General features: G+C 36.7%; 1 non-coding gene across 1 annotated transcript; it reads right to left on the bottom strand.

Annotated features, from left to right (window-relative positions):
• Positions 1–6,304: 6,304 nt before the first annotated feature.
• Positions 6,305–6,437, bottom strand: LOC117714449 (small nucleolar RNA SNORA17). The gene has a single exon (XR_004607531.1). It is a non-coding gene; the product is annotated as a small nucleolar RNA SNORA17 (small nucleolar RNA).
• Between the last annotated feature and the right edge of the window lie 7,303 nt (positions 6,438–13,740).

The following is a 13,740-nucleotide window of genomic DNA, read 5'->3' as shown; positions in this document are numbered from 1 at the left end:
TACAGCTGCTTCAAGGGTGCAGTAACTGTTTACTGCTCTAGCCAAGGCCCAACACACCCACAATGAAGCGGGAGACAGTATGTCAGAACCAGAAGATGACTGTGTGGAACTCACTCACCCAGCCATTGCTGGCTTTGAAGATGGAAGGGAACATGCCCCAAGGACTGTGGCAGTTCTACAGTGTCAGGACAGGCAATAGTATAAATTTCTCACAAGCCTCCTCAGAAGCAACAATCACATTTAATCCTGCTACACATTTAGAATATGTTGAGTGTGTAGGAAGGATGTAACTTTCCCTAAGACAAATAAAAGTTAGAAGGAAATAGAATATTATATATCCAATGCTACTGAACTAGAATCTAATGAATACCGGAAATATATCTCCAGATCAATACTTCTATTTACTAGCTAACCTTGAACATTCTAGCTATTGGGTTTTTTTTGTTTTTGTTTTTGTTTTTTGTTATACAGGGTTACACAAGGCAATTTTCATTCGAACATATAATGTATTTTGAATATATGCACTATATGTCCCATTACCCTCTCTCTGCTACCCCTTACATTAGTCCCCTTTATTTCCCTTTAAATTGTACTTTCATGTCATCTGTACAAATATGAATTTATGTGTTCATAAAGTCTAGAACCCATAAATGAGAGCCAAGGCAATATTTGATTTTCTGAGATTGATTAAATTTGTTCATTTATCTCTATCCATTTTTCTACAAATGTTGTAACTTTATTCTTCTTTATGGTAGAAAATATTCTCTTGTTTATTCATCCCTCTGTTGACTGATACCTAGGTTAGCTCCATAGCTTAGGTGTGGCGAACAGTGCTCTAAGAAACATTGGTATCACTATGACTTGTTGACTTAGTCTTCTGAGTAAATATCCAGGAGTCATACAGCTGGGTCACAAGGTACAAGTTGGACAGTTGAGTCACATGATGGGAGTTGATGTTGAACCTATAGATTGCTTTTAGTAGTACAGCCATTTTCATGATGTTAATTTTTCCAATCCATGAGGATGAAAGCTTTTCATCTTGTAGTGCCTTCTTCACGTCTTCCTCCTATGTTTTCAAGTGTTAATTACAGAATCATTTCACTTCCTTGGTTAGGTTTATTTCTACATATTTTTGAGGAAATTGTGAATGCAATTGTTTTTCTAATTATTTTCTGTGTTCTTAAATTTTTCTTCAATATAATTTTTGTAATGGTTTGTAAATGCTTTAACCCCTCTTCTAGCCCACCACCCACCAGAGGTAGTGGAAAAGAAAGGTTATTGGGATTCAGGGGAAGTGGATCTGTTTAGAAATTGTTCTTTGGAGCAAATCCAGTCTGCATTGTTAGGAAATCATCAGTTCAGTTCACAGGAATCAGCAGTGGCAGCTCGATCCACTCACAAACACTTCATGGGATACACCAGCAGTCCAGTTCAGTAGTGTTGTAATAGTGAATATGAATCAGCAGTGGTGGCATGGCCTAGCAGATACAACCAGGCCCCAGCCCAATCGGCACAAGTCAGCAGGAGTGATTAGGACCAACAGGGACACCAGGATAAATTCTCTGCTGTGCCTCTCTCAATGAAGGGAAAGTCAACAAAAATGCGAGATCAAAAAACATTGCAAAGCTAGGTATGCAAGCGCCCATCACTGACTATGTCTTATCTCCACACAAGAGTCTGTTTTCGAAAAACCTTACATGAGTCTGTATCACCAACATGACTCTGATAATTAGTCCAAGTCTGTAGAAGCAGCAAGAGCTGTCAGAATGCCACCAGAAGTTTCTTGTTGTGTTTCTCACTATGGAGTCTCAGAAAATGGCGCTCAGCGATGCAATATAAAGTGAACCAATACGTGCATGTTGTTAGTGAAGAATCCTTCATCATGAGTCCTTTCATGCTTGCTTTAGTAAAACATTCCTTCATCTGTGTCCACTTCAGGAAAATATTCCTTCATGTGTCTGCCCTAGCAAAGCACCACCCAACACAATTGACTTTCCAAAGAAACCATACGTTTCCATTTCAACTTTCTCAGCATGTTTGTACTCAGTGTATATGTTTTGTCATGTCTAAAAGTGTTCTAGTGGAGTCTTTAGGGACTTTTGAGTTTAAAAAATTCATATAACATACAAACAAAGACACTGTGATTCTTGTTTCTTATTTGTAGCTCTTTTATTTTCTTCTTCTGTCCAATGGCTCTAGCCACAACTTAAGCAGTATACTGAATCAACAGTGGAGAGAATGGACACCTTTGCTGTGCTCTGACTTTACTGGAAATGTTTTCAGATTTCCTTACTTAATACAACACTGCTTGTAGGCTTGTCATACATAGTCTTTATGCCTAGCTATGTTCTCTCCACAGTTTCTCTATTCTTCAAGCTTTTATCAAGAGGGAATGTTGGATTTTGTTAAAAGGCTTTTCTGTGCCTATAGAGAATTGCATTTGTTGATTAGCATACTTTTAAACATTCCTGTCTTTGTAGAAAGAGGTTGACTTGATCATGGTGAATAATCTTTTGGGGATATTCTTTAAAATTTCTGTTTGCACATATGTTGTTGAGAATTTTTATGTTTATATGCATTGAGGAGATTGATGTATAATTTTCTTTTTATGTGTGTCTTTATCTGGCATTAGTATTTGGGGGACATTAACTCATAGAAGGAATTTTGCAGTTTTATATCCATTAAGTTGTCCATCTTGGTTTAATTTTGGTAGGTCAAACATTTTAGAAATTCATTCATTTCTTTTAGATTTACCAATTTAGTAGAATATAAATTGTTAAGATAGTTTCATAATATTGGGGGTAGAGAGATGGCTCAGTAGTTTAGAGCACTTTTAGCACCTGAAGAGGATCTGGGTTCCATTCCCAGCAACCGTATGGTAGCTCACAACCACCTATAACTCCAATGTCAGGCAATTTGATGCTCTTTTCTGGCCTTCATAGGTATAAGACTTGTATGTGGTGCACATATATTTATATATGTAAGCAAAACTTTTATAGACATATAAAATTAAATATGTACAAAAATGCAATGCTCCAGTGGTTTTATGAATTCCATTGGCATATGTTGTAATGTCTCCATTTTCATCTTATTTTATTAATTGGGAAATTTGGTTCTCTTTTTATTTTTTGGCTGGTTTAACTAAAGCTTTGTCTTGTTTTCCTTTTCAAAGAACCAAATTTTGGTTTTGTTTAATCTTTGTATTTTTTTCATCTCCATTTCATTGATTTCTTCTTGATCTTGGTAATTTCTTCCCTTTTACTGATTTGAGGTTTAGCTTGTTCTTTTTTTCTCCCAAGAGTCCATATGTATATTAAGTTATTTATTTTAAAATCTCTTTGAAATTTTAACATAGTCATTTACAGCTATGACTGTCTCTTCTAGTAATGTTTCCATTGTATTCTACAGTTTTTGTTGCATTGTGTTTTTATTTTAATTCAGTTCTGGAACTTTATAAATCTTAATTTCCTTCAGTGGCCTATCCATTATTCAATAATGTATTGTTCAGTCTTCATGAGATTGTGTATGTCATACATTTCTGTAGCTTTACTCCCTCTAGTCAGATTGAATGCAATAAATTATTTCAATTGATTCATTTTTGTTAAGAATTGCTTTGTATCCTATTACATGATGTGTTTTAAAGAAATCTTAATGGGCCACTGAAATAATTTTGTACTTTGCAGTGTTTGGATGGAATGCTCTGTAGATGTCTCTTAGATATATATGATCTATAATGCCATTTAATTCAGCTTTTAATCTGTTTATTGTCTATGTATTTATTTGGTTGAGAGGACCTATGTTTTGGTTAAAGTTGGCTACTAACATCACTCACCAGTCACTGCTGTTGCATTTGAATTAAACTATGTTATCTCTTCTGAATTATTCTGCTTTAAAGTCTATTTTGCCAGCTATTAGAACAACTTCTCCCACTTGTTTTCAAATTCCCTTTGCTTGAAGTAATTTTTTCCATCTTTTTTACCTTTAGGTTCCATTTGTCTTTAATGAATAGTGTATTTCTTAGAAGACACTAGTAGATGGAGTCCGTTATTGTTGTTTTCTAATGTAGTCTACTAGCTTTTGATTGGAGAATTTAGTCTGATAGTTTTCAAACTCAATATTGAAAAATATGTGCTAATTCCTGTCATTTTGTTGAATTTGTAGGGTCTAGTGTTTTCCTCTTTCTTAATACCCAGTAGCGTGGTTTACTCCTCCATATGTTTACATTTCTCTTCTGTCTGAAAGATCCCTGTGAGTGCTCCATAGAACTGTTCTAGTGTCATGAATTTCTTTGGCTTACTTTTTATCATGGACATTTTTTCTCGTTTGTTTATCACATACGGATTTTTTACATGTGGTTATTAGATTAGCAATCATTGTCTTTCAGCACTTAGAATACACTGTCTCATGTTCTCCTGGCTTTTAGGGATTTCCTTAAGAAATATGCAATAGATCCTTTGTATTGCTCAGTAATCCTTTCAGATCTGATAGATTCCAATATTCAATATTAGAGAATCTGAAGAAGAGCTTCTCCAGTAGTTGTCTTCTTCTCCCTCCTCCTCCTCTTCTTTTCCCTCCTCCTCCTCCTCTTCTCCCTCTTCCTCCTCTTCCTTGTTCTCCTCCTCTTCTTTTCTCTCTTTCTCTTCCCCCTCCTCCTCCTCCTCCTCCTCCTCCTCCTCCTCCTCCTCCTCCTCCTCCTCCTCTTTCTTCTCCTCCTCTTCCTCTTCTTCTGTCTTTTCCTTCTCTTCCTTGTCTTCTTCCTCTTCTTCTCTCTCTTTCTCTTCCCCCTACTCCTCCTCTTTCTTCTCCTTTCCCTCTTGTTTGTCTGTTACTTTACTATATTTTTTAGCATTGCTTTTATTTTAGTTTTTGAAATTTTTCATTTAAAAAAAACAAAAATCTTTTATTGGTTCTGTGTGAATTTCTCATTTCTCTTTGCTCTCAAACTCACACTCCACCTTTGCAGCCTTTCCCCAAACAAAGAAAAAAAAATCTCATTGTGGAAGCTATAGTGTATCACAGTATGTCCCACAGTATACCCCTTTGTCCATACTCATTTGCTTGCAAATGTTCATTACAATGACTAATTGGTCTGATACAAGGCCTCTGAATTCTGCTACTCTATCAAGCTGGAACCTCACTGAGATTCCTCTTGGAAATTCTACTGTGACCCTGTGTCATAGAGATCTTTTAGTTTTGGATCTGTAGGACTGGCCCTTTTCATGCACTACATTGATGGGGCTACATGTTGGAATGGGTCAATTCAAAGCCCTGGATCTGGGCCTGAAAGCTGCAAAATAAAAGGATGCAATATGAGTTGTATGAGTTGTACAAGGGGCTTCATAGACCTAAAAGAACAAAGACAGCTGCACTAGTGAGCCAGCTTATCAGAAAGATACATAGGCAGGCAGATTTCTGATTAAAAGTCAGGCTGTGAAAAAGCAAATTTGGGTCCAGCTGGAGTGGAAACAGTGATCTTGGAGCTAGATCTCACCCAGCTAGTTTATTGTCTGTGCTACAAAGGCAGGCAGATTCCTGAGTTCAAGGTCAGCCTGGGACAAAGTAAGTTTAGGTCCAGGCATGGTGAGAATGGTAATCTCAGGATGGGATTCTACCCAGGCAAATTTATTGTTTGTGCTTACAAAGACAGGCAGATCTCTGAGTTCATTTGCTATGTTAAAAAATGTACTTGCTGTCTCTTCCTAAGAATCAAGGGGCAAAGGGTATAAAATACTAATTTGTGGGATAATAAAAAGGGAATCTGGGTAAACAACTGAACTGATACACAAACCAAATACTGGGCTTTGGTCTGAAAGAGCTGAGATATCTACATAGCTGTCTAGAGAGCCAGCTCGAGCAGAACACAGAGCTGTCAGCTTGTCCCCATGATTGACTTCAAGTCATTCTTTCACCTTTCCAAACACCCCTTCTTCAGGAACCCCTCTCTAAGCTGAGGCTGATCAGATTGGGCTGAGTACTTGGGTATTTTCTGCCACCTCAGGCTTGTGTGGCAGGCAGGTGGTCATCCCAAGCTAGCTCCGTGTAGAGGCCCCATGGTGCAGTTCTGGTGGTCCTCTTGGGCTAGCTTATCACCAGTTTGCCTGAATGGTCCCATGCATCTTTCTCAGGCTACCTACACTGGGTCTCATGAATCCAGCAAGGTTCTTTTAGTCTTCAGCTTGCTATCCATCCTGGGAGCCCATCCAGATCTGCACTGTGCCAGACTAGTGGTCATCTCAGCCTAACTCCTTGTCTGGGTCTTATGGCACGAGATTGGTGGTCATTTCAGGCTTACTTTTTTTCAGGGAATGTTAGGCTACTAATTGTTCAGATGTTCATAGGTCAGATTACTGAGTGTAGACATACCCTTTCTCTTCTCTGCCACCTACTGATACAACATGTAATATAGCAGCCACACCATCAATGACTCTAGGGGCAGGTCTTTCTTTCTTTTTTTTTTATTTCTCTTTTAATATTTATGTAGTTTTATTAGCTCGCCTTCCATTTATTTTATCATTGGATTTTCTCTTGCTCTCTTTCTCTCTCACACATAATTTTCATTCTCTTTCAAACTTTTTCTCTTTATCTTTGCTTCAACTTTCTCTTTCCCTTTCCCAAACTCTTCCCTTATTTTTCTTCTTCTTATTTTTACCTTCATTGATCATTTATTCTATCTTTTTGGCACTTTTTACCCAGTTATTTACTAAGTACTGGTTTAATTTTAGTTTAGTTAAGTTTTGCCATATTTCTGTAACTTGTTTGCTTTGATGCTGTTGCTCTGATAGCCAGAATATACATTTCTACATTATATCATAATTAAAATGCCAAGAGTAAAGAACAGAGAAAGAATATCAGAATTTCATTTTTTTGCAAGATACAAGTGCCAAATTACACACAAACTACAAAAGTAGCTGCCCTTTCTTTTTTCTTTTCTTTCTTTCTTTCTTTCTTTCTTTCTTTCTTTCTTTCTTTCTTTCTTATTAACCATTTCATTCATTTACATTTCAAATAATATCCCTCTTCCTGATTTCCCCTTCACAAATCTCCTATGCCCCCTTCACTTTGCCTTTATGCAGATGCTTCTCCACCTACTCATCCACTCTCAACTCACTGCTCTATCATCACCCTATGCTGGGGCATCGAGGCACCACAGGACCAAGCACCTCCTCTCCCATTAATGCCAGATAAGGCCATCCCTGCTACATATGTAGCTGGAGCTGTGGATCCCTCCATGTATACTCTTTGGTTGGTGATTTAGTCTCTGGGAGCTCTGGGATGCCCAGTTACTTGATATTGTTCTTCTCATGGGGCTGAAATCCTATTCAGCTCCTTCAGTCCTTTTCCTAGCTCTTCCTTTGGTGTCTCCAGTCTTATGGGATGGTTGGCTGTGAGTATTTGCATTAGTATTGGTCAGGTGCTGGCAGAACCTCTCAGATGACAACCATACCAGACTCCTGTCAGCAAGTGCTCCTTGGCATCAGCAATGGGGTTTTGTGTCTGCAGATGGGATGAAACCCTAGGTAGGGTGGTCTCTGGATGGCCTTTCCATAAGTTTCTGCTTCATTCTTTTGTCCCTGCATTTCCTTTAGACAGGAACAATTCTGGGTTACAAATTTTGGGATGGGTGGGTGGCCCCATCTCTCATGTGGGAACCATGCCTATCTACTGGAGGTGTCTCTACAGATAGCTGACTTTTCAAAGAAGGAAACCAAGTAAACTTCAGAGTTACTTGTTTTTCATCAGAAATGAATGATAAGATTTTACTGATGTCATATACTTTTGTTGTGGAACATAGAGAAATAAACCTAGAACAGAGCTGGAAGCTTCTTCTTGGAGAACATTTTTCAGAAGGGACAAAATATCATTAGGAGTCTTACAAAGATTTTGATCCTCTATGCTCCAATACTGATCTGAAAGGCAAGATATGACTACTGGTACAATAGTGACTACATTATTATGTAAATAAATAACTGATTTGTGATTGGGTTGGGGACTTGCTCCACAAGAGGGAACTCTTGTTGGGTACTGTAACCTGGTCAAAACTTATGGCTAAGGAGGATATACATCCTATTACTGTTATTTTGCTAAATAGATGTTATCAAATTGCCTTCTAAATATTTATAGCCACAGATTAATGCTGATATGAGTTTCGGTCAGGAAATTGCTTTTTACTGTAAGTGGTAGTCAATATTTTGTTACTCCTTCTAATTAGGACTGAGGCATCCACACTTGGTCTTCCTTCTTCATGAGCTTCATGTAGTCTGTGAGTTGAATCTTGGCTATTTCAAGCTTTTGGGCTAATATCCACTTATCCGTGAGTAAATACCATGTGTATTCTTTTGTGATTGGGTTACCTCACTCAGGATGATATTTTCTAGTTCCATCCATTTGCCTGCGAATTTCATAAAGTCATTGTTTTTAATAGCTGAGTAATACTCCATTGTGTAAATGTACCACATTTTTTGTATCCATTCCTGTGTTGAAGGACATCTGGGTTCTTTCCAGCATCTGGCTATTATAAATAAGGCTTATAAATAGGCTGCTATGAACATAGTGGAGCATATGTCCTTGTTATATGTTGGAGCATCTTCTGGGTATATGCCCAGGAGTAGTATAGCTTGATCCTCAGGTAATGCTATGTCCAGTTTTCTGAGGAACTGCCAGATTGATTTCCAGAGTCGTTGTACCAGCTTGCAATCCCACCAACAATGGAGGAGTGTTCCTCTTTCTTCACATCCTCACCAGCATCTACTATCACTTGAGTTTTTGATCTTAGCCATTCTGACTGGTGTCAGGTGGTATCTCAGGGTTGTTTTGATTTGCATTTCCCTGATAACTAAGGATGTTGAGCATTTCTTAAGGTGCTTCTCGGCCATTCGAGTTTCCTCAGTTGAGAATTCTTTGTTTAGCTCTGTACCCCATTTTTTAGTAGGGTTATTTGGTTGTCTGGAGTATAATTTGTATATATTCGATATTAGCCCTCTATCAGATGTAGGATTGGTAATGATCTTTTCCCAATCTGTTGGTTGCTGTTTTGTCCTATTGACAGTGTCCTTTGACTTACAGAAGCTTTGCAATTTTATGAGATCCCATTTGTCACTTCTTGATCTTAGAGCATAAGCCATTGGTGTTCATTCAGGAACTTTTCCCCTGTGCCTAGGTATTCAAGGGTCTTCCCCACCTTCTCTTCTATTAGTTTTAGTGTATATGGTTTTATGTGAAGGTCCTTTATCCACTTGGACCTGAGCTTTGTACAAGGGAATAAGAATGGATTGAACCAGCACCATTTGTTGAAAATGCTGTTCTTTTTACACTGGATGGTTTTAACTCCTTTGTTAGAGATCAAGTGACCATAGGTGTGTGGGTTCATTTCTGAATCTTCAATTCTATTTCATTGATCTTCCTACCTGTCTCTGTACCAATACCATGCAGTTTTTTTATCACTATTGCTCTGTAGTACAGCTTGAGGTCAGGGATGGTGATTCCCCCAGAAGTTCTTTTATTGTTGAGAATAGTTCTCGATATCCTGTTTTGTTGTTGTTGTTATTCCAAATGAATTTGCAAATTGCTCTTTCTATCTCATGAAATGAAGAATTGATTTGAAATTTCGATGGAGATTGCATTGAATCTGTAGACTGCTTTTGGCAAGATGGCCATTATTACGATATTAATCCTACCAATCCATGAGCATGGGAGATCTTTCCATCTTCTGAGATCTTCTTCGATTTCTTTCTTCAGAGACTTGAAGTTCTTGTCATACAGATCTTTCACTTGCTTTGTTAGATTCACTCCAAGATATTTTATATTATTTGTGACTATTGTGAAGGGTATCATTTCCCTAATTTTTTTTCAGCCTGTTTATTCTTTGAGTATAGGAAGGCTACTGATTTGTTTGGGTTGATTTTATATCCAGCCACATTGCTGAAGTTGTTTTGTTTTTGTTTTTTTGAGACATGGTTTCTCTGTGTAGCCCTGGCTGTCCTGGAACTGACTCTGTAGACCTGGCTGGCCTCGAACTCAGAAATCTGCCTGCCTCTGCCTCTCAAGTGCTGGGATTAAAAGCGTGTGCCACCACTGCCCAGCTGCTGAAGTTGTTTATCAGGTTTAGGAGTTCTCTGGTGGAAGTTTTAATGTCACTTAAGTATACTATGATATCATCTGCAGATAGTGAATTTTTGACTTCTTCTTTTCCTATTTGTATCCCTTTGACTTCCTTTTGTTGTCTAATTGATCTGGCTAGGACTTCCAGTACTATATTAAATAGGTAGGGTGAGAGAGGGCAGCCTTGTCTAGTTTCTGATCTCAGTGGGATTGCTTCAAGTTTCTCTCTATTTAGTTTAATGTTGGCTACTGGCTTGCTATATATTGCTTCTACTATGTTTAGGTATGGGCCTTGGATTCCTGACCTTTCCAAGACTTTTAACATAAAGGGGTGTTGAATTTTGTCAAATGCTTTCTTAGCATCTAGTGAGATGATCATGTGGTTTTTTTTTTTTTTTTTTTTAGTTTTTTTATGTAGTGGATTACATTGATGGATTTTGGAATATTGAACCATTCCTGCATTCCTAGGATAAACCTACTTGATCATGATGGATGATTGTTTTGCTGTGTTCTTGGATTTGGTTTGTGAGAATTTTATTGAGTATTTTTGCATCAATATTAATAAGAGAGATTGGTCTGTAGTTCTCTTTCTTTGTTGGGTCTTTGTGAAGTTTAGGTATGAGCATAATTGTAGCTTCATAGAACAAATTGGGTAGTGTTCCTTCTGTTTTTATTCTGTGGAATAGTTTGAAGAGAATTGGTATTAGATCTTCCTGGAAGGTCTGATAGAATTCTGCACTAAAACCATCTGGTCCCAGCCTTTTTTTGGTGGGGAGACTTTTAATGACTGCTTCTATTTCTTTAGGGGGTATGGGGCTGTTTAGATGGTTTATCTGCTCCTGATTTGATTTTGGTACCTGGTATCTGACTAGAAAATTGTCCATTTCATCCAGATTTTCCAATTTTGTTGAATATAGGCCTTTGTAGTAGGATCTGATGATTTTTTTTTTTAATTTCTTCAGCTTCTGTTGTTATGTCTCCCTTTTCAGTTCTGATTTTATTAATTTGGATACTGTTTCTGTGCCCTCTGGTTAATCTGGCTAAGGGTTTATCTATCTTGTTGATTTTCTCAAAGAACCAACTCCTGGTTTTGTTGGTATTTTGTATAGTTCTTTTTGTTTCTACTTGGTTGATTTCAGCCCTGAGTTTGATTATTTCCTGTATATTGTATACTTATACCTATATAGATCTAAACCTTGCACATATGGACAGCACTAACTGAACTCATTGGGGTTTTTAAAAAATGACATTAATTTTGGAGAGGGACATTATGGGATAGGAGCTCCAGGAAGAGTTGAAAGAGGGAATAGGAAATGGATTTTTATTAAAGTATACTGTATACATTAATTTCTCAAATAATAAATGAAGATATATATATATTTTGTAATTATTTTTATTTATTTTTTTCATTTTTATTGGATATTTTATTTACACTTCAGATGCCATCCCCTTTCCCCATTCCCCCCTTTAGAAAACCCCTATCCCATGCCCCCTTTTCCTTTTTGCATGAAGATATATACTTTAATTAGTACCTTTTCTATATATTAAAAGTGAACATACAAGAAAAAGTATGAAAACAATCTCATCTACACAGTCTCAAAACAACAACAAAAACCCCACAAGAATACAGAATCCCTACAATGAACATTTTAAAACATCAAAGGGCTTGGAGAGTGCATTAAGAGATGAAAAAAGATCTGCAGAATCAATCTTGTGAAAGTGACTGTGTTGCTTAAAGTGATCTATGTACTCAATGAAGCCCTGTGACATTTTTCAAAGACACACACACATGCACACACACACACACACACACACACACACACACACACACACACACAAAACAGTCCTAACATTTATGCCAAAACCACAAAAGATGGTAAATAGCCAAAGCCATCTTGAGCAAAAACAGTGAAGCTAAACGTACCAAAACACTTAACTTCAAATAATACTATAGAGGCACAGTAAGAATAATTTTAAAATCAAATAGAAGAAATGTGGTACTACCACAAAAAGACACATCAACCCATGTTAAAAATAGAGGGCTCAGGAAAAAAAGCCTACCCAGCCACACACATGTGATATTCAAATGTGACAAAAACATGCACCAGAGAAAAGACAAGTCTCTTAAACCAATGTTGATGGAAAAAGAAAGTATCCACATATCAAAGAATGAAATCTGATTTCTATTCCTCACCCTGAACAAAGATAAGCTAAAAACAGCCCAGAGACCTCAATGTAAAGCCTGAAATTCTGAAATCACTAGAAGAAAACACTTTAAGAACAGGGAGATGCAGGTAATGACCTTATGAAGAAATCAAGCAGCTCAAGAAATAGCAGTAAGAATTGACAAATGGGACTATATCAAATTAAATAGCTGCTGGACAGTAAAGGAAACTATTTCAAGAGTGAAACTAACCTACAGAATGAGTGAAATATCTTCTAAATATTTAACCAACAGGGGAATAGTATCCAGAATATAAAAATATTCCAGTAATTAAGCACCAAAAGCTAATATACTCCAAAAATGGGCCAATGAACTTAATATGTCCCAAAAGCAGAGTGAATGGCAAATAAAAACATATTCAACATCTTTAGCTGTCACAAAATTGAGATTTCTTCTCAGTCTAGTCATGATGACATATCATTGAGAACCCATGCTGGCAAAGACACAAAAACATAAATTAGTATGGCCACTGTAAAAATAATAAAAACCAGCTATGGAGGGTCCTTAAAAACTAAGAAAATTACGATATAACAGCAGTTGTATTGCCTTTGAGTTGTATACACTAAAGAAGAAAAGTGGGAAATTCGTCAAGATATGAGCACACTGAGGTTTATTGTGGCACTATTCACAATAACTATATTATGAAGTCAGCCTGTATGACTATCAGCAGATGGACAGATAAAGAAAACATGGTAGATGTGTATTATGTAGTAATTCAGAAAAAGAATACAGTGGCATTTGCAGGATAACTGATGAAATTTGAGATCACATTAAGTAATAAGTCATACTCAGTAAGCAAACAGGAAAGACATGACGGCAGTGGGGTAAGGGAAAATATGATTATAATATATTGTATACATATCTGAAAATAAAATAAAGCACATTATTTGTACAACTAATATATGTTAAAATTCTTTAAAATATGGGAATAAATTAAAACAAAAAATACTAACCTAATGAAAGTGCATTTAATGAAAGTTTCTATGCAGTTATCCAAGAAATCCCTATGCAGAATAAAGAAGAAAATTTAATAATAATAAAAAACTTATCAAGATTATATAACAATTCTAAGTTTGAATTTACTTCAAATACAGTTGAAAATTTGTAAGTCAGAAATTGAGAAAATTAATTATTCAAATTCATAATCATAGTGGATTTAATGTCTTCCATAGTTAGTACAACCACTGAAAAACAATAAAAGCCAACAGGGGAGTTTTTCTTGAGGTCAAAAGAAAAACGTCTATGATTATATAAAAGTCTTGTACATCATGATTTTTAGATAGTTGGTATAGTGACACATGGAGATCACTGAACCCCAAACCAACAATCTATGACATATTTAACTGCAATTGAAACAGCCACAAAAAGTATTTAGACCAGAAAGTGAGTCATTCAATTATTTGAAATCAGAGATTGAA

The sequence above is a fragment of the Arvicanthis niloticus genome, chromosome 8 (assembly GCF_011762505.2).
Source record: "Arvicanthis niloticus isolate mArvNil1 chromosome 8, mArvNil1.pat.X, whole genome shotgun sequence".
Lineage (NCBI taxonomy): Eukaryota > Metazoa > Chordata > Mammalia > Rodentia > Muridae > Arvicanthis > Arvicanthis niloticus.
The sequence above is the reverse complement of the archived record's forward strand: the minus strand, read 5'-3'. Positions and strand labels throughout refer to the sequence as shown.